We start from the raw sequence: 21,046 nt of genomic DNA on the forward strand, positions 1-21,046 counted from the left end.
AAAGTCAAGCTTTGCCGCATTCTTTTTGGCTTGAGGCCATCATGTGTGCCACTTATGTACTTAACAGGTGTCCTATGAAAGCTTTGCAGTCTATTACTCCATATGAAGCATGGCATGATAAAAAGCCTTCTATTGAGCACATGCGTGTTTTTGGCTGTTTGGCATATGCTTTGGTGCCACAAGTGCAGCGCAGAAAATTGGATGATAAGGCTGTCAAATGTATTTTTGTTGGTTATAGTGCTGAAAGAAAAGGTTACAGGTTGTATCATCCGCAAACAAAACGTATTCTAGTTTCTCGGGATATAGTGTTTGTGGAAGATTCTGTTCAACCCTTGCTGTCATGTACTAGAGACAGTAATGTAAGCTCACAGGATATTTATGACACTTTGTTGCCTCTTTTCAGTGGTGGAAATACGAATGTAAGTTCCAATGAGGCAAATGTATAGCCTATGGGGGTTTCTGAAAATGTTTTAGATCAGCCTATTACTGATGCAGATGTACATGATGTACTTGATGAGGAAAGGACTGAAAATGAACAAGCTAGAGGTATGCCAAAATGGCTGGTGCACACTTTGCGTGACAGTAAATTGGATGCACCTTTGTCTAGTCGTACTCGTTCAGGCTCTCGCCATGCATCCTATGCATCAGATTGTTATGCTTTGGCTGTGTCTAGCTTACATGATGTTGAGGAGCCTCTGACTTTTGATGAAGCACAGAATTCAAAAAATTGGATGGCTGCCATGCAATCAGAATATGATGCACTTATAAAAAATGACACATGGACTTTATGTGATTTGCCTCCTGGCAAAAAGGCCATTGGTACGAAGTGGGTTTACAAGTTGAAACGCAAGCCGAATGGTGAGATCGATCGCCATAAGGCTCGACTTGTTGCAAAAGGTTATGCACAGCAAAAAGACATAGACTATGAAGAGACTTTTGCTCCTACTTGTCGTATGACTACTGTGCGTTTTCTATGTGCATTGGCAACTCATTTTGGTTGGGATGTACATCAATCAGACATTGTTACTACTTTCTTGAATGGTGACATATTTGAGGAAGTTTATGTAACGCAGCCTCACGGTTTTGTCTTAAAAGGACAAGAGGACAAAGTGTGCAGATGTAGGAAGGCTTTGTATGGGTTGAAGCAATCTCCTCGTGCTTGGTATGAGAAAGCTGACACTCATTTGGTTAAACGAGGCTTTCGTAACAGTCCAAGAGAAATCACATTGTATGTAAAGCGTGAGGGTGATGTACTTATCATTGTGGTTCTTTATGTTGATGATTTGCTGATCACTGGACCAAATGAGAGACATATTGCTGAATTTAAGGCTAATTTGAATGCTACTTTCAAGATGAAAGATTTGGGGCTATTGCATCATTATTTGGGTATGAAGTTTAAGCACTCTGATGGTGGTATTGCCTTGTGTCAGAAAAGTTACATAGAGACATTGCTATGTAAGTTTGGACTTGAGGATTGCAAACCTATTGCCACTCCCATGGAAACAGGTTTGAAGTTGAGTCTGCATGATGATGGTGATCCTGTTGATGTCACTCTTTACCAAACTGTTGTTGGCTGCCTCATTTATGTGTGCAACACGAGGCCGGATATTCAGTTTGCAGTCTCATAGGTCAGCAGATTTATGCATAGCCCAGGGTCTAAGCATTGGCAGGCTGTCAAGAGGATTTTCCGCTACCTTAGTGGCACTTTACATCTTGGATTGTTTTATCCCAAGGGGGGATCATTGCCGCCAGACTTACATGCTTTTTCAGACTTAGATTGGGTTGGTTGTTTTGACACGCGAGTGTCCACAAGTGGTTTTTGTTTCATGCTTGGTAGTTCATGTATATCATGGTTGAGCAAGAAGCAACCTATTGTGGCCACTTGGAGTTGTGAGGCTGAGTATAGGGCAGTCTTCAGAGCTACGGTTGAGTGTGTATGGATCAGACGCCTTATGGATGATTTGGGTGTTGGACAGGACACTGCCAACACTATCTACACTGACAGTCAGAGCGCATTGGCAGTTGCGAGGAAGCCAATTTTTCATGCACGCACAAAGCACATTGAGGTGCATTACCACTATGTCAGGGAGAGGCTCTGAGATCATCTTGGCTTATGTGCCAACACAGGACTACCTTGCAGATCTTTTCAAAAAAGCATTGTCTCGTGAGAAGCTTGAAAGATCAAGTCTTGGACCTATACTCACTTTCTAGTGTGCAGTTTGTACCAAATTTCATATAAGTGCTTAAACACACTAGTCAAAGACATTGGTGACCCATGCACAAATTTGTCCTTTAGCTTAACTTGCTGGAGAAAATCATAATTCTCTCTCATAGATGTTGGTTAACACTTCCTACCAAGTTTTGGCCATTTATTTGTCAAGCTAGAAAGAAGTCTTTTACACCTTGCTTTTACCATAGGTTGGTTATGAGAAAAAGAAAACACTCGACTTTTCTCCATGTCAAAGAAAAACCCCTATGCAGATAATTATGGTAAGTTCCAAATCATAAATTTTATTAAAATTTCAAGCTGCTTTGCCCAAAAAATCATAAAATTCTTATATCTTTTTGTAGAGATGGCCTTTTCTATGTTTTAAAAGCCAAGTGCTAGTACTTAGTGTTACAAAACAATGGAATGTCCTTCAAAGACTAGCTTCCAAGTTCACATGCAAGTTATAAAGATAATGTCATACGTGCTAAATAAGAGCATAATTTTGGTCTTTCAAAGGCCTCCTCATGGAATTGGGGCTATTCTAGTGCAATTTAGCAACTACAAATGACTTTATATGTTAAAACTGAGAAACTACATATTTATTCAGATCTCTAACTCGGTTATATTGTGTTTCTTAAACTCAATCTTGAGTTTTTTATTGTGAAAAAACTCTTAAACATCTTGCTTCCTCCATAATAGCATTGAAACCAAGGTTTTAGGTGTCCCAATTGTATCTATACCACGTACTTTGATAGATCTAGTTGAGTTACGTGGAAATATTGATATTAATTGAGGATGCTTATCTCTCAAGAATTAAAATATCAAAGTTTTCTCTTGCGTAGTATTGAATATTTGAAATGATCCAATAATTGTTGCACACCAAATCCCTTCTACTTGCCACCTTGAGTCCTCAATGGAAAGGGTAAGCAATGTTTCACTTTCTAAAACTCACAAATACATCAAAAACATATTTTCCTTTGTATACAACGATATTCTTGAAATGGCCATATCAAACACATAGAAATTTCCCTTATTTTATATGCTTTCAAGTTATTTTTTTTGCACATGAAACTTTCAATTATCTATAGCACAACTATGGAAAATTCATGGACAAGGTCACTTCGTTTTTTCTTGAGCTTATAAAGTTGATTTCTTCAAAGCATTAATCATAGTCCTATGAGGGTCAACTTTACGAGTATAGTTCTTGATCATGGTAGCTTCTAAAATCCAAGGTTATATTATTTTTAAAAGACCATCTAGCTAACATATTTAAGAATGTCAAGAGGGTTTACTTAAATACACTACTTAATGAAAGAAACATTCAATTTAAGTTTGTAAAAACAAGATACTTAAGTGTCTTGTTTAAGACCAAACTAGTGTTAAGAATTTTGGTTATGGCTGAGCCCTCTCACACTATTTTCCATGCAAACATGCCTGGAATCTTTCACTTTCTTGGTTGCATTATACTTCTTCAAGCTTTCCTTACCTTTGGCAAAACAATCTCTTTAATGATATGCAGATCCAATGAGATATTGAGAGTACTTGTCAAGCTTGCTTACTTATGCTACTCCTAGTACAAAAGAAATCAACCAAAAATAGACTCAAAATGCTTGGCCTACAACTCCCTAACTAATCTCCAGATTGTTTTTGCTTTTTCTTACCTTTTTCTTGCCTAGTGCAGCTTTACCACTCTTCCCATCGATGAAGTCTTGCACTAAGATCCAACACTAACTTTTCTAACACTTCTGTAGCAAGAAAATCACCACAATTGCACACGGAACAAAGAACACAGAAACCCTAGTCTCGTTTTGTAGAGTCTACATAAGGCAAATTTATTGGAGTTGGCTATGCTCACTCTAGTCGAGGTACTTGTTTCCTTGGCAATGACACCAATGTCTCGGGGTCCACACAGGTTGCCATAATAATCAATATCTAATTCTCCTAAATGATTTTCTTATATTCAACTAATCATTTAATGTGGGGAAGTGCCAGGGGAGAAAAAGCTAGAATATTGGTTAAGCTAGCAGACCGGCCACAGTAGGGATCCAAAGGAGGGAAAATAGGGATCCAAAGGGGGGGCCATCTGCAAAAGAGCCATGTGAAAAAATGGGCTAAAAAGACCCTAAGGTTCAGCCCATTAAGACTTCCAAAATGCTAAGGTTCCAAAATTCAAAGGTTGTGTCCAAAGGTCAACCCTAGGGGAAATTGGATGCTTTGTGTGTGACCAAAAAGTCTTTTCAAATCCCTACATAGGAGGGGGCGAGCCTTAGGATTAGGGGATGAGAGAGAAAGTCACACACACACACACACACAGAGGCTCCCTTTACACAAAGGGAATTAGGGACACATGTAAGCTCCCTAGCCAGATGCCCATAAGGTGTGCCCAATTCCTATTGGATGGCCTTGGACGTGGACCAATGAGATTTAGGCTAGAGTAAATCTAGTTTAATTAATTTAAAACCACTTAATAAAAGAACCTATGAGAATTAAGTCCTCTAGAAGACTATTGGACAGTCTCCAAAGGGGTCCAATGAGCATTCATCAGCCCAATGGCTTGCCTGATTCCTATTGGCCAGGAGGCAAAGGGGTCCAAGGAGAGTTTAGTTTAATTATTAAATTACCTAAATCTCTCACAAAAGGGGAAAGGTGGACACATGTCAATAGGCTATCACTTATGCTACTTAATAATCATTGGCTTGACTTGGGGAGGGCCAATGGGGAGATAGCAAGAGCAAATAGCAAGAGGGCTCGCCCAAGAGAGAGGGGGGGCTGATTTTTGCAAGGAATTATCACACACACACTCACACAATCTCATGTGTGAAGAAAGACAAGACTATCTCTTCCCAAGCTTTAATGGAGAGCTCATCACCTACTCCAAGCTTGTGAGATAGAAGCCTACATCGACACACTCTTGGCATGTGGATGCAAATCCAACCAAGATCCACGCTTCAATGCATGCTCATCTCCTCTACCATGCTAATTACTAAGCTAAGCTATGCTAATATGCGTGATTATGTGAGGAGATGTATATCTTTCTCGTAAGATACTCCTTCTTCCTCTCAATCTACTCTCATACCCTGCTAGCTCTCACCATCTTCGAAGGTGTGCACTACAAGAGGCTATTCATATTAGCGACGCTCACACAGCGACGCTCAAAAAAAAAAATCCCGGCGTCGCTATGAGCGTCGCAAATTTCTTTGTAAATTTGCGATGCTCATAGCGACGCCGGCTGGGCTAAAAAAATAACCGAGCGCGCCCAAAAACTCAGATCTCAGATATGAGTTTTTCGGCGCCCTCAAGCAAGGAGCAGGTAACGCTCTCCCTCACTCACTCTCTCTCTCTCTCTCTTTTTCTTCTCCACACACACACACACACACACACACACACACACACACACACACACACACGAGGAGAGGAAGGAGAGCCAGGTATGCTCCTTCCCTCTCCTCATTCTCATGTTCCCTTCCCCTCTTTCTCTCTCCCTCTCTCTCTCTCTCACACACACACATACACACACACACATAGTGTTTTTGAGAGAGAGAGAGAGAGAGAGAGAGAGAGAGAGAGAGAGAGAGAGAGAGAGAGAGAGAGAGAGAGTACAAACAAAAACAAAAACACACACACACATACATAAACAAAGAATGCACACACATTGAGAGAGAAAAAGAGAGAGAGAGCATGCATAAACAAAAAACGCACGCATTGAGAGAGGAAAAGAGAGAGAGAACATGCATAAACAAAAAACGCACACATTGAGAGAGGAAAAGAGAGAGAAAACATGCATACGATCCAAAAAAACGCACACACATTGAGAGAGAAAGAGAGAGAAACTAATTTAACGTCGTAGGAAACTAATTAAAATTAAAAGACCTAAAGATCTAGCCGATGAGGAGTTGAACTCAAGACCTATTATTCAAGAGGGAAATGGCATAATCAATCTATCATACTTGGCATGGGTGATAGAAAGGTTATACCATTTATCTCTTTTTATTGGCACACACATCCACACACGCGCACACACACAAGAAGAAGAGAGTTATAACGTCGTAGGAAACTATCTTAAAAGACGTTAAAGATTAGGTTATATGTAGACTTACATTAAATTAGATTTAGGTTTATTTTTAACTAGATTTACGTTTATTTACGCTAGATTTAGATTTACGTTATATTAGATTAGATTTAGGTCTCCATAGACTGTGATGCCTGCATGAAGCGGGTGAAGAAAGCCCTCAATGGAATATAGGGTATTGCTGCCTTCACTCATGGTGGGCTCCGTCGATCCAAAAGTACTGGTGAAATGTCTTCAGAAGATAGGGAAGAAGGTGGATCTTCAGGGCGGCAAGAGTCACTACATCCCCGACACAATGACCATCTAGACAACCTCTAGTCATTCAACAGCAACTTCAAAGCTAGTAACAAGAGCAAGAACGGTCTAAAGGGCCAATTGCTGTCGTCAGATGTGGATGGAGATGAGGCAGCGTCACCGCCGGAAGTTAACTCTCACATCTTTAGTGATGAGAATGCCAACTCTTGCCGAGTTATGTGAAAAATTATGTGTTAAATCAGTTTTAAGGTTCTTATAACCCCTGTTAGTTTAGTTCTTTGTTTTTAATATAACATAATTTACGTTAGATTTAGATTTATGTTATATTAGATTAGACTTAGGTTTATTTAGGTTTACCCACACACACACACACACAAGAAGAAGAGAGTTTTAACGTCGTAGGAAACTATCCCAAAAGACGTTAAAGATTAGGTTAGATGTAGACTTATGTTAAATTAGATTTAGGTTTATTTTTAGTTAGATTTACGTTTATTTAGATTTACGCTTATTTACGTTAGATCGAGTCCACGCAAGAATTACTTACGGTTTAGGGTTTAGAGTTAGACGAACAGTGAAAAGATCTACTGTGAAAAGATGTTAAGATGCTGTGAAGTGCTACAGCTAGAGAAGCGGCAAAGGGGTTTTGTCCACTACATGCAGTATCATGTAGACGTGGGTGTGTAGATTTCTTGTACCCACAAATATAGGTATTGACCAATAAAGACGAGATTATAACCCGGTGGTTCTGATCTCCGTGCACCTCTAGACCGAGGTGTGCGGGGATTGGACATGACTAGAGAATGTGAGGTAAAGAGAGAGAGAGAGAGAGAGAGAGAGAGAGAGAGAGAGAGAGAGAGAGATAAGACGAAGAATGCCAATAGAATATTAAATTTGTTGTCCAGGTTATAAGTTTTTTATCCTCATTATGAGTAGCGACGAGGATGTGGGACCGTCCAACCGAAACACCTATCTCTCAACGAGGGTCTTATGTCCTTGTAATCAATGCAAGCATGCTGTGGGACGGACAAGACGTGTTTCTTTGCAGCACGTTCGCAAATTTGGCGAGTTTGATCCATCTATTATAGATCGAGTTGTTGCCAATTATAACTCGTCGGACTCTGACGCTGGCCAACAAGCAGCAATCTTGCAACCAAATAGACGTGTTTGCAGGTGCTTTGGTCAAGTAGCATATGTGAGGCCACAAGATGTAGCCTCTGACAGCTCGGGGGATGATCATGCAGAGCACATTCCCAACGAGGCAATGTTTGAGCCCGAGATTGATGAAATGATCGAGACGATCATGGATTCAGAAAGGCTTATCTATGATGATATGAAAAGTGAAGCCGATACGCCATTGTATAATGGAGCACGTATGTCTAGATTGAAAGCACTCCTGGTTCTTCTCAACATGCAGGCAAAGTTTGGATGGAGTGACACTAGCGTCACAGCGCTTTTCAGGTGATCTATTACAATTAGTTTACTCTATATGGGGTGCATGCAGAGGAGCTACAAAATGAAACAAAGGATATGTGTTTAAACGGAGAGCTCTATATACATATAGGAAGTTATGCTGAGTTATGTGAGGATGAGAGAGAGATCTCTTAAAGCCACAAATATTGTATTTGAACAATTTTGCTCCGTGTTGTAAAAGCTCTGGCTCTCTAAGTACCTTCCATGGTGTATAACGCTCTTTTCTACTCGCGCTCACATCTTTTGATTGAAAATTCTGAGTTTTCGACTTGCCTCTTCTATCACTCAATTCATTGCGTCATTGTATTTATATGCGTCATTACGTCATTGTATTTAATGGTCTTTGCGTCATTGTATTTATATGCGTCATTACGTCATTGTATTTAATGGTCTTTGCGTCATTGTCTACTCTATTCATTCAATATTAAGTTTAAATATTCGTGTGTTTAATGCAGGTATGGATGATGAGGAGTTTCTTTCTTCTTTGTCACCGCAGCAGAGACAGTGGTACGTGGAGCGTCATCGCTCTGGCGCATCATCGCGCGTTCCTACTCCATCCGCATCTCCCTCTCTTTCGGAGCATTCGGCGCGCTCCGAAGCTTCGGCGTCGACGAGACGAGCTTCACACTCGTCTAGACACCGGCGCTCTAGTGGTGGCGGTGGCGGTTGTTGTGGGGATTCCGCCACCGATGCCTCCACACCGCCTCGTGTTCGACGAGGCTCTTTACCCTCCCCTTCTTTTCCCGCCCCCACACCAGCCACAGCATCGCCATCTACGCCAGGTTTTGCACGGCTGATTGTTCCTAGAAGCTACACACCTCTACCTACTCCGCCAGGAGCCACCCCACTCGACACTCCTCGCTTCGGGGCCCAGACGTCGGTGGAGACACCTGACGTCCATACCCCCATCGACACGCCGCTAGAGACCCCTGCCGGGACACCCATCTTCACGCGTCACCGGCCAGAGGGCTTGTCTTACTCCATCGACTTCAGCGGCGGCATCATCATGGATGATGACGACAAGAAGGTGATCTCGCGCATGCGTGGTCTTTGCTCTCAGCTGTTTAGACACTACATACTAAACAAATGGAGTGAAGTACCAAGTGATTTAAAAAACAGAGTCATCAGCATACTTCATGATGAGTTTCCCGTTCCAACACGGGATCAGCGCTTCAATGAAGACCTGATGAAGATTCGAATGCGCGAATACTGCAAACACAAGCGTTCCGAAGTGCAAAAAGCAATCAAGAATGGGTGGAACAGGCCAGATTGGCTGGCCAAAGAAGATTGGAAGAATGCGAAGAAAGCAGCGCGCGAGAATCCCGACAAGTGGAAGCAACAAAAGGATGCAGCTAGAGCGCGAGTAGAGGCAGGGAGCTCGCACCACTTGGGGAGCGGTGGATGGGCATCATTTGAGGCCGATTTTGTAAGTGTTTTCACATTGCTCTTTATGTTCGATAGTTTAGGGTTTATGAGTTTTTTAATTCTAACATAATGAAATCTTTGTATGTTTTGACAGTGGTCGATGACAGGACGTGATCCCACACCATACGAGCGCGAGTACGCAGGCAGGAAGGGCTTAAACGCCCTGATGGACATTCTCAGTTCTCGCGGCGGCATGGTTAGTATTAGGGTTTACTCTTTTTTATTTTTTGTATTGTTTTATAAATGTCGTTATATGTTTATACTTACTGAAAGCTGTCTTATTGTCTTTTTTTGCAGAATCCGACAGATACGCCGCTTGGACGCGATGAGACGTCTGACTAGATGACGTCAGTTTAGCCATAGCTAGATAGCATTAGTTTAGGGTTTCTCATAGCTTATGTATCATGAGACGGATTTTATACGTCTTTTTGAACCATGTATATTATTACATTTGTCACCGCAGTTCCTTTTGCCAATCAATTCTTTATGCCTATGATGTTGTACAATTGTCATTATTACATTTGCCAATCAATTCATTTTGCCTATGATGTGTACAATTGTCAATTTTGCAAACAATGCGTCTTGTGGGTGACTATTTTGGGTCTATTATCTACCCTTGCACTTTTTTTAAAAAGTGAATCAAGTACAATATGGTTGATGGGTGAATGCCCTGCCACCAAAAAAAATTCTCTCGGGCGTCGCTATAAGCATCGCTATTTATGGCTCTGTAGCATCGCTATGAGCGTCGCTATAGTCTTCAGTGTAACCGTCGCTATGACCGTCTCTATATAGCGACGCTCTCGTAGCGACGGTTTTAGCGACGCTGGGGGTTATAAAAACCCAGTATATTTCCGTCGCTAACAGCGTCACAAGAGCACACAACCTCTTGTAGTGGTGTGAGGTCTTGGGTCTGAGAGCGGGGATAATTAAAGTTGTGTTTGCTAAGTGTTTTGCTTAGTGCATGAAGCTTTCATCTTCATTGCACTAGCTAGTCTTGAAGGAACACAAAGAATTGTATTGTACAATGTCTCTCTTGATGGGAGAAACCATAATACAAAGCCTTTTGGAGGGGGGACCGACCGGCTCCATGCAAATCCGGTCCTCAACTGTTGTCAATAGCTTAATTTCTCTCTCTTTTGAAAGTATTGTTGATGCTATCTAACTAGGTGTTATGATTTTTGTTGCTCTCTCCACCCAAGAACTCTTGTAATTCACATTAGGAATCTATTCTAATGAAATTCCCACTATGTTCATGCTAATTTCCGCTACACATAAGTTATTAGACCATTAAATGTTACATTGGTAACAGAGCACAAGGTTTCTCTTTTCTTGCTCAAGAAGGGAGTTCCTCAAGCTAGCTATAAATGGTTGATATTTCATCATATTTAGCATGCTAAAATAAGCATATGGTGTGTTATGATAATGTAGACACATAAAAAATCACTCTTTGCTTTCACTCCACGTAGGTGGTAGGGACACTGTTTTGGTCGTATGTCCTAAACCGTTGTGAATCACACCAATCTCTTTCAATCAAAGATTAATCACATTAAATTTTCTCTTTTGTGTGTCATGTAAAAATTTCTCTTGAGTAAAGAGTTATGATCTAAATACAACATGTTGTCCACTACACTATTTTTTTGGATAACAGACTTCTTAGAGAGCCACTATATGTCTGATAGAAAAACCCACTTAGCCAAATAAATAGCTTGATAAAAGGTATTGATAAATGTATTTTGGTCGTTGTTATTACTTCTACATAGTCACATGACTTTAAAGTTATGGTATACCCAAAATTTGATAGCATTAATTCATGGTTTACCTCTTTCATTTAGATGGGACATTTAAAGATTCTCTTTTTTCATTCTGTTTTGTCATCTATGCACTTTGTTTAGCCCTTTACTTTTCTCTCTTTCTCTCTATTCCTGCAATGTGGTGTACGCATATATTTACCATTCACTTCGTCATTTTCTTTACAATTTCATTCATACATATTTAGGGGTAATACTAGTCAATAGGTATCCCTAGATGTAGTCCAATGGCTTGTGGCTTAAACTCCGTGCTACGTTGTGTGATCATAACTCCTCCTTTATGTTGTTGCTTCTGCACTCTGATGTAAATTGAAATTGTTATATTGATGGAAAAGTGTAAATTGTACAATTCTTGCATAAACCCCTAAGGGAGACGGGTATCTATCGTTTTCTAGGCTCATAATAAAATCACTTCCTATATGTGTCTAAGCTTTAGTAATTCAACAACCAACATTCATAGATAAATATATTTGTAGTCTTGCAAAGTAATGATTATTCTTTTTGTTCATCTAAATATGGAGATAGATTTTTCAAGTATTTCTTAGTTTTTGATCGAAAGATACTTAGATCGAAAAATATTTCAATCGAAAGATGTTTAGTATAAAAAAAAGTTTGATCCAAAAAAAAGTATATATATCAGCAACACGCCTTGTTGAGACTAGTGTTTCTCACAAAAGGTATTCCCTGTCAATAGGAGACAAAAAAAATGAATTTTGTTTATAATTTTAAAAAATAAAAATTCAAAATTTTTTACATTTTTTATTAAATCAAATTGAATGTTTTGTTAAAGTTTTATTAATTATTTATTTTAAAATCAAATAATGTAAACTTTTGTATGTTGTGTAGAGCTCAAACTCTCACTCGGACAAGGTGTTTATTTTTTAGGAATCACTTGCTACGTGCTTAGTTTACTGACACGTGGAAGTGAATTAGTGATATAATCTAGAGATTACTGTTGTGTGTAGAGTTTACTCTCACATATTGAGGTTATCTGTCAGCAAAATATAATAGAATAGAGGTTAGTTTTATTTAGGTAAGTTTGATTTTGATGTACAGATACTTTCTCACCTCAAAGTGAACATTGATAGAAATTTTGTTGTCCTGTGTAGAGCCATCACACTATGCTATTAGTAGAATCAAAATTTAGGAATCTCATGTCCAAATACATTGATATTACATTATCTTTATTTGGATTGCTACGTCTATCATACTGTGTGATTGTATACGTGCATCAAATGCAGATAGATAAGCTTTCAAAGATCTATCATGGAGTGTGAGAACTTCATGTTCGCACTTCAGACAGATATGACAATAGTCAAAGATTGCAATTAATCCTCATCTCCAATGAGAGTCAATTGCAAGATTGATCAATATTATCTATTATCATAATGTACGAAAGCTTTAAGCTTGCACTTTAGATAAATCGATATAGTGCAATAGATTAAAATTATCAGTTATCGTCGTAATGTGTGAAAGCCAAAAGCTTGCACTTTAGATGAATAAATATAGTGCAATGTGATTGAAACGTTTTGCTTGAAGTGATGATTTTATTTAGTGCATCAAAATATGATTTAATTGACATGAGTTTATTGAAGAATGCAAAGTCTATTATTGTCTATTCTTAATTGATAATGTAGCGTGAGATTAATTGATAATGTGGACAGATTTTGATCACTTTATTGATCAATAGAGCATTGCTTGTCTAGATTATTGCTTTGAAGTAATTTTGACCTCAAAATTAACAAGTGGATTTGTTGATCTGGTAGCTTAAATTTATCTGTCAGCGTAGCGAAAAGACATGAGTGGAATTACGTCCATGAGTTTTGTGTTGGAAAGATTACATCTTGATTGAAATGCAAGACATGCGGCCATGAGTTCAGTGGTAATGCGACCAGAATCAAAGAGAATTTGTTTAAAATCCCTGGTAATGTGTCCGAATGTATGACATCGCTAAGAGATATCCATGCTAGATTTCCAAAGTACGCTCGCATTGCAGAGCAAATTCTTGCAACTAAAAACAAAAGTGTTAATGCCAAACAAGTTGCAATAAATGTTGAAATGTCTTTTGTCAATGAGAGGACAGAGCATGTGCCTACATAAGAAAATGATCACAGTCCCCAGTCAACTCCTTTTCATAGACATGCTTCAATGTCAGCAGCAACAAATCCTAGCTCAACTAAAGCTAGTAAAGCATCATCCAATGGCCAAATGCTACATATTGAAGCGATAGATAAGCAATGGTTGCTTGAGTTGCACTTGAAATGGACGCAAGATTTTGCGGAGTGTGGTATACCATTCAATGCTATGCGCAATCCCATATTTCAAGATGCTTTAATGAGCAAGGCCAAAAAAGGGTTTGTGCTTCCTGATTGTAATAAGATGTGCACAGAGTATCTAGATAAAGTGAAAGATAGTACTGAAGCCATCCTCAAGCGCAATGGTGGTGGACTTTGTTCCTACATGTGGTTGCACCATAGTGTTGGATGGATGGACCAACTGTCAGAAGAAGCTGCTCATCAATGTGATGATTATCAATCCTAGAGGATCTATGTTCATAGAAGCCATTGACACCTCTTTAACACTAGGTTGGTAATGGGACACTTTTATGTCCTGGGACACTTTTATGTCCTGTTAAGTGACCATTTTCCTTGAATTATGTCAAGAGTTTCAAAATGGATTTTGAGGTGCTATCTGTCTAGAAAGTTGTCTCATGAGCTGAAAAAAACTCGACATTTTTTTGGAATATCAATTCCATCTTTAACCTTGTCCTTGCACAACATTTCACAACCTAAATTGTGTGAAAAAACGAGTCCTGTTTTTGGCTTTTTTCAACTTTTTGCAACTATACCACTCTAGAATTCATGTTTGTGAGGTCTATAATGCTAGAGAACTATCTTTGGTAGTCCTCAACATTTCCTGATGCTTCTAGGGAGAAATAAATGTTAAAGTTGTAAGTTATGACCAAATTACAAAAATTGTCAAATCCTGTTTTTTAGCCAATTTTAGCTCTTCTATGATTTTTTTGGTGGCTTTCATGACATCCAAATGCAGTTTTGATTTTCTATGTCGCATATTGTAACATAAAGCTAATATTCCTTGAGTTTTGGGGCACCTAATACCCTTTTTTGCATAGTAGACAACGATGGTTGATTTTTTCAATTATAGAAGAAAACGAAACATTCTAGTATATCAAGTATAGCTTTTTCAATATTGTTAGTTTCTTGTGACAACTACATGCATTTTGTAGGTAGTAACCATATCTAGTCATAAGGATCAAATTTGCCTAGATATTGAATAGTTTCTATGGGATTCTACAACTCATAATGTTGAACCCAGTTTTTTCATGTTTGCTGTATTTAGCACTTCATCCTTGTCCCGAAGATTCCCCTTGGTAAGAGATGTATTATGATTTTGACATGCTCCATGGATCCTTATGAACCTAAAGGACAATAGGGAACTAAGAAAACATGCATATATTATTTGTATTGAGCGTGGCTATAGAAACTTTGATGATAGGTTTGCAGAATGGTAAAAATTCAAATTTTTTGTACCTATTTCTTTTGGCAAAACAAAAAATAATGAGTGAGAAGCAATTATATGTTCTGATCACCAACCCATTGAAGTTAACTAGGGAATTTATCTCAAGTCCTACAAAAATCCCTAATCTTATTTTTATGCAACAAAACGTTAGAAATGACTGTTTTGATAAAAATGTACTGGTCCATCAACTTTGGAGGCTTGGTGTGACCAAAAGATGAGAAATTTTACAAGTTTCTTATTTTTTCCATGTGTAGTAGGCCTTGAACTATAACCTCATGAAAGGATTTTACAAAATGAGTGGATCTACTATGGTTTTGGAGGTTTTTTTCAAAACCCTGAAAGGACACTTTTATGTCCTGTTAGGTTACCAACCTAGTGTTAAAAGAGAAAACAAGTGATTATCTAGCAAGGATATATGAGCGTGCCACAGCAAAGGCAGGTGGACCAAAGAATGTGATTGCAATTGTCACAGATAATTCATCCAATTTCAAGGCTGCAGGAAGGGCTATCCAAGTTAAGTACCCAGAAATTACGTGGGTGCCATGTGCTGCGCATACTCTTAATTTTCTGTCCATGGAGTAGATACATGGTTTTATTCTAGGGAGGTGGATTAGTAGATATGCATTCTGGGGTAGCCCATGGAAAATCTCTCTCACTGTTTTCTAGTTTCTATTTGCAAGTTGCGGAGAGGAGGAGATCATGTCGTTGTTCTGTTCTTTTTACATGACCCCCAAAGTGAAGCATCATGTTGTGGGAGTGAAGATCACTGTGGAGATATTCGTGTGCATGTAGATACTTTAGGGTCTAAAGAAGAGCAGTTATTATCAACAAAATGTTATTTTGGAATAACTCTATTGTTCCTTGTATGGTTATATAATCGTGAATGGCAGGTTGACTGCCATCTGTAGTGCACTCTCTTATCCACTACTCTACATGGCCGCCATTCCAAAAACGTGAAATGAGCATTGGACGCTCTATGTGGCGGACCATGGCAAGTGGATAAATAATGCCACGATGAGTGATGTCCAAAGTTGTGGCTTCGTCCTTGACCTGCTGATCCATTGTGGGTCGATGCAAGTGGACTTTGAAGATTTTTTCCGCATATAGTTGTTTGCCCATCTCCCTTCTCCCAACAACGGAGCTTGTATATTGAAGACTGTAGTTTCTGGCAAAAGATGTAATACAGGGGGGAGCTAAGACTGATCGATAGCAAGAGTGGCACTAGTAGGAGACTCTATTCTTACCGGTCTCTGGCTCTGCAATAGCATCAAAAGAGCTGACTTCTACTCTCGTTTTCTTTGCTGCTCTTTCTAGCTTTCCCTTGATCTTGAACTCAGTATACAACTGCACAAGTTGTACGCGAGTAGTTGCACCTGGCAAAGTAATGATTTCATGATTTTTTAGATCCTAAAAAATCTTTTCAATATGTCCAATAAACTGCTTGACCGCGCGTGTTTGATAATGAACTTGAAGTCATTAGAGATATGTCAAAAGCAGCGGGCGTAAATGCGTGTTGAAGCTACTCAAAGATAGAATTTGCTAAGGCCTCTATGAACTGGTAATAGTGTCTTGGGGCAGAGGGATTTAGGCAACGATGAAGCTCAGGCTCTAACAAGCAATGAAAGTGACGTATTATCACTTCGAAGACAAATTTTTGTTGATGTTTCGCCAGCTTACTATCTGCTGAAGATATAATTTTATAGCATAAATATTGTCAGATATTTGTTAATCCATATTCCATACACAATTTGACTTAATTCATAGCAAACGATGATATATTATGATTGCAATACATACAGTGTACAATAGAGAGGAGAATACAAAAAGCGAGAGATGGAAAGAGGTAAATAGGCCAGGATTGTGAGGTACACTCATTACAAGAACTAGACCTTGTTATGTGCATTACATAATACACATAAACGATCGGAGTGTGAATGTGAACAACCCAATTGGTGCAAGGTACGCTCAACACAAGCCCCGGACGTTGTTGTAATATTGATTGATAGTTTAATCAATCTAATCCCTTATGAAGTGTGTGGAACTCACAACACAACCATCAGCGGGGACAATTTAAAAATCTCGGATTGTGGTCAAACATCGTACATATTTACATCCAAGACAACACCAAGTCATTTAATGATGATTGGTGTATCTACAAATCAAAAAGTACAAGGAATGTCATGCTAAGATGAAGATGGCACAAGTATGCATCTCTCCACTCTTAGGTAGACAAACATATCCCTCATATTTTTATGTATAAGAACGATGATGTGACTTAAACCAATCCCTGTTGAAGGGTGTGGAGCTCACAATACAAAGAAACAATTGTATCACAGGAGTCTGGCACAACACACAAAAACAAGTTAGAAAAGAGCAGGACAAGTTGAAAATATTACCTCAACCTCTGCTTGTCCCAAAATCCTCCTCAAGCTTTGGTACTGCTTTCGATCAAAGCCGGCTCAAGCTCTAGAATTGCTTTCGATCGAAGTCGACGACGGTTTCTTATATAAGATATTTTTTGATTGAAAGGCTTTTCGATCAAAATATCTTTTGATCAAAAAGAAATAAAATGGCTATATACGGGATCTTGGTGTATAATGGTATTTTATACATTTTTTTTGGTACAGGAGTATAAATGCAACCCAGGTGTCCAGCAATAGCGAGTGATCCAACTAGACATCGGATTGCATGGGCAAGGTCATTAGGAAGAGAATGGGATCTAGGAGGGCCTCTTTATTTGGCAGTTTAAAGAAGTCAAACCTTTAGTATTAAGAAAGTAATCAAAGGATAGCTTTTGAATTCAAATAGGCAAAACGGCTAGTTTATTTGAATTCAAATTTCCTCCCCAAAATGGAATTTAAAATCTATCGGGTAAAACCATATCATGTAGCATATCTATGGAAAGAGATCGATACGTAGATTGCAGATCTATGATCTCCACTCAAATCCGAGATCATGTGTAGGAGGTATGGAGGGCCGAAAAACATAAAATTGTCCATCTCCTTTTTAGGGGAAAAAGTGCATCGTTTGACCACTCTTACACATCCCTTACACACCCACCATTTTTGCACACATGGCATAGACCTATTTCTCAAAATGTTAATCACCTCCATAAGCTCATGGCAAATAAAGAGGCCCCTCCTAGACCCCATTCTCTTCTTGATGTTTGGTGGCTGTTGAGAGAGAAGGAGAGAGCACAGAAGTAGAACCCCAAAGTGTGTAGAATACACACATGAGATGATGTATATATAGAGGGGACCTGGGTGCCATATATAGAGAAGCCATATATTGAGTAGCTTCACATATAAGCTCAACACCCCCGCTCAAATAAGGGTCCCTAACTGTGGATGAAAAAACCCTTGGGGGATCAAAGGAAAAACCCACAGCTCTATATACACCCACCATTATATTATAAAAATCATTAAATATACAAATGTTTACGAGGAGCTACATCACTCCTTTTACAATGAATGTTTTATGAGGAGTTACATTACTCCTATCCTATCAAATACAATAATGAATACAAAGGTTCAATAAAGAGGTATAAAAGCTATCGATTAGCTTGTAATCAAAAGTGTCTCCGTGAATCTGCTGTGTAGCTTGTCATCAATATCGCATCACCAAACATGTCTTCATGTTGTCATCAATATGGCATCACCAAACATATCTTCATAAATCTTTTATTGTCACCAAGTTTGTCTTCATAAAATCAATTCTTTGATCAATCCTACATAGATCATAGACTCCAAAAAGAACATGTCATGAAAATTATTAGCATCGTTAATGAAATAATTACGTTCACAATGCCATAAGAGATGGTTCGCGACGCCACTCTTTTGACGACATATATACGCACGACAACATATGGTACATAAAGTATAAACGTAAAAGTACAAAATGTGTGATTACGTGATACAAATGATATGTGTATATACTACATAAAACAACATTTATCAATGTAGTGATCAATGAATACCATCAAAGTATTAACAAAATATCATCATTATATCAATAAAAATGAATAAATGACCATGGTATCAACAAAAAGCATCATGATATCACCGAGAATAATCATTGTATCAACGAAACAACATCATGGCATCACCGAGAATAACCATGGTATCAACGAAACATCATCATGGCATCATCGAGAATAACCATGGTATCAACGAAACAACATCATGGTATCACCGAGAATAACCATGGTATCAACAAAACATCATCATGGTATCAACAAAAATCACCATGGAATCAACGAAACAACATCATGGCATCACCGAGAATAACCATGGTATCAACGAAACATCATCATGGCATCACCGAGAATAACCATGGTATCAATGAAATATCATCATGGCACCACTGAGAATAACCATGGTATCAATGACATATCATCATGGTATCAACGAAAATCACCATGACCAAAGTATTAACAAAACATCATCATGGTACCATCAAAATCACTATGGTATCAATGAGAAATTATCAATAAAACGACGTAAACTATATCTCTAAAAGAATAATTATACGAGAATCAATGAACGAGTATATCATATAACAAAAGATCATGTACCAACAGTAGCTCGATAGAATTTGGACGATCATCAACGGCTCGACTGAATCGGAACGATGTGTAACTGGCTTCTGCAACAAAGTTACGTCAGTAACAAATATATGATTGATGAAGAAAAATATAATTGAGAAGTTTTCAATTATGAGAAAAATCAAAAGCAAAAAGTAAAATTTTGATTTTCAAACATATGCGCAGTCCGAGACGATAACCCAAAATCGGTGCAGAATTTAGAGAAACTTCCTTCTGCAAAGTTATAGACCACATCGATTCCGGTCTCCCATAGCGGGTAGTTTCTTCTGCAAAGTTGTAGAACACATCGATTCCGGTCTCTCACGCGGGTAGTTTCTGCAAAATCATTTTCAATAAACAGAAAAATAAAAAACAAAAAACGGAAATTGCTTTTTATGTATGTACGCAGTCCGCGAACGATAACTCAAAATCGGTGCAGAATTTGAAAACACTTTATTCTGCAAAGTTGTAGACCACATCGATTCCAGTCTCCTTGGCGGGTAGTTTTTGCAAAATCGTTTTCAATTAGCAAAAAAATCAAAAACAAAAAGCGGAAGTTGCTTTTCAGGTATGTACGCAGTCCGCGAACGATAACTCAAAATCGGTGCAGAATTTGAAAACACTTCTTTCTGCAAAGTTGTAGACCACATCGATTCCGATCTCCCTAGTGGGTAGTTTCTGCAAAATCGTTTCCAATTAGCAAAAAAATCAAAAACAAAAAGCGGAAATTGCTTTTTAGGTATGTACGCAGTCCGCGAATGATAACTCAAAATCGGTGCAGAATTTGAAAAAACTTCCTTCTGCAAAGTTGTAGACCACATTGATTCCGGTCTCATTAGCGGGTAGTTTTTACAAAATCATTTCCAATTAGCAGAAAAATCAAAAACAAAACGCGGAAGCTGTTTTTCAGGTATGTACGCAGTCCGTGAACGATAACTCAAAATCGGTGCAGAATTTGAAGAAACTTCCTTCTGCAAAGTTGTAGACCACATCAATTTTGATCAGGAGAAAAATCGAAAACAAAAACGTACTGCTCTGATACTATGTTGAGAGAGAAGGAGAGAGCACAGAAGTAGAACCCCAAAGTGTGTAGAATACACACATGAGATGATGTATATATAGAGGGGACCTGGGTGCCATATATAGAGAAGCCATATATTGAGTAGCTTCACATATAAGCTCAACAGTGGCAACGTCCTTGAAAATTGGAAGATGCATAAAGGGGGTTTGGAGCGACAGATCAACAAGTTCCGCACTAATTATGGCTTGACAGGTGTCATTCAAATATAAGCATCTATCTATGATTGTGCCTTGTTATCAATATCGACAATGTTGGCAAGCAAGCTGCAACCATTTTAGGTAGTAGAGATGCCAATGTATATTTAGTTGGTGCTTAGCATGATGGAGGGACTTAGTGGCCAAGAGAATGAGCAAAAAAGGTTGCAGAACGAGGTGAAAGCGCAACTGCAGGAAAAAAGGGACCTGTGGCTTAGAAATGAAGGGAATTTTTCTACCTATAGTGACTTGTACAGGGAATTGGACCAACTAAACAAGGAGTTGGAGGTGCTTAAGACCTCACCCGATTCAGATCCCCGGAGGTAGACCGCAAAGAGGTCGAGGTCACAACAACTATCACCAAGATGTTGTCCAAGGCAGGTGCCACTACTGATTCGGGGAGGCTTAAAGTA

Source organism: Adiantum capillus-veneris, chromosome 1 (genome assembly GCF_014529385.1).
Source record: "Adiantum capillus-veneris isolate H3 chromosome 1, ASM1452938v2, whole genome shotgun sequence".
Classification (NCBI taxonomy): Eukaryota; Viridiplantae; Streptophyta; class Polypodiopsida; order Polypodiales; family Pteridaceae; genus Adiantum; species Adiantum capillus-veneris.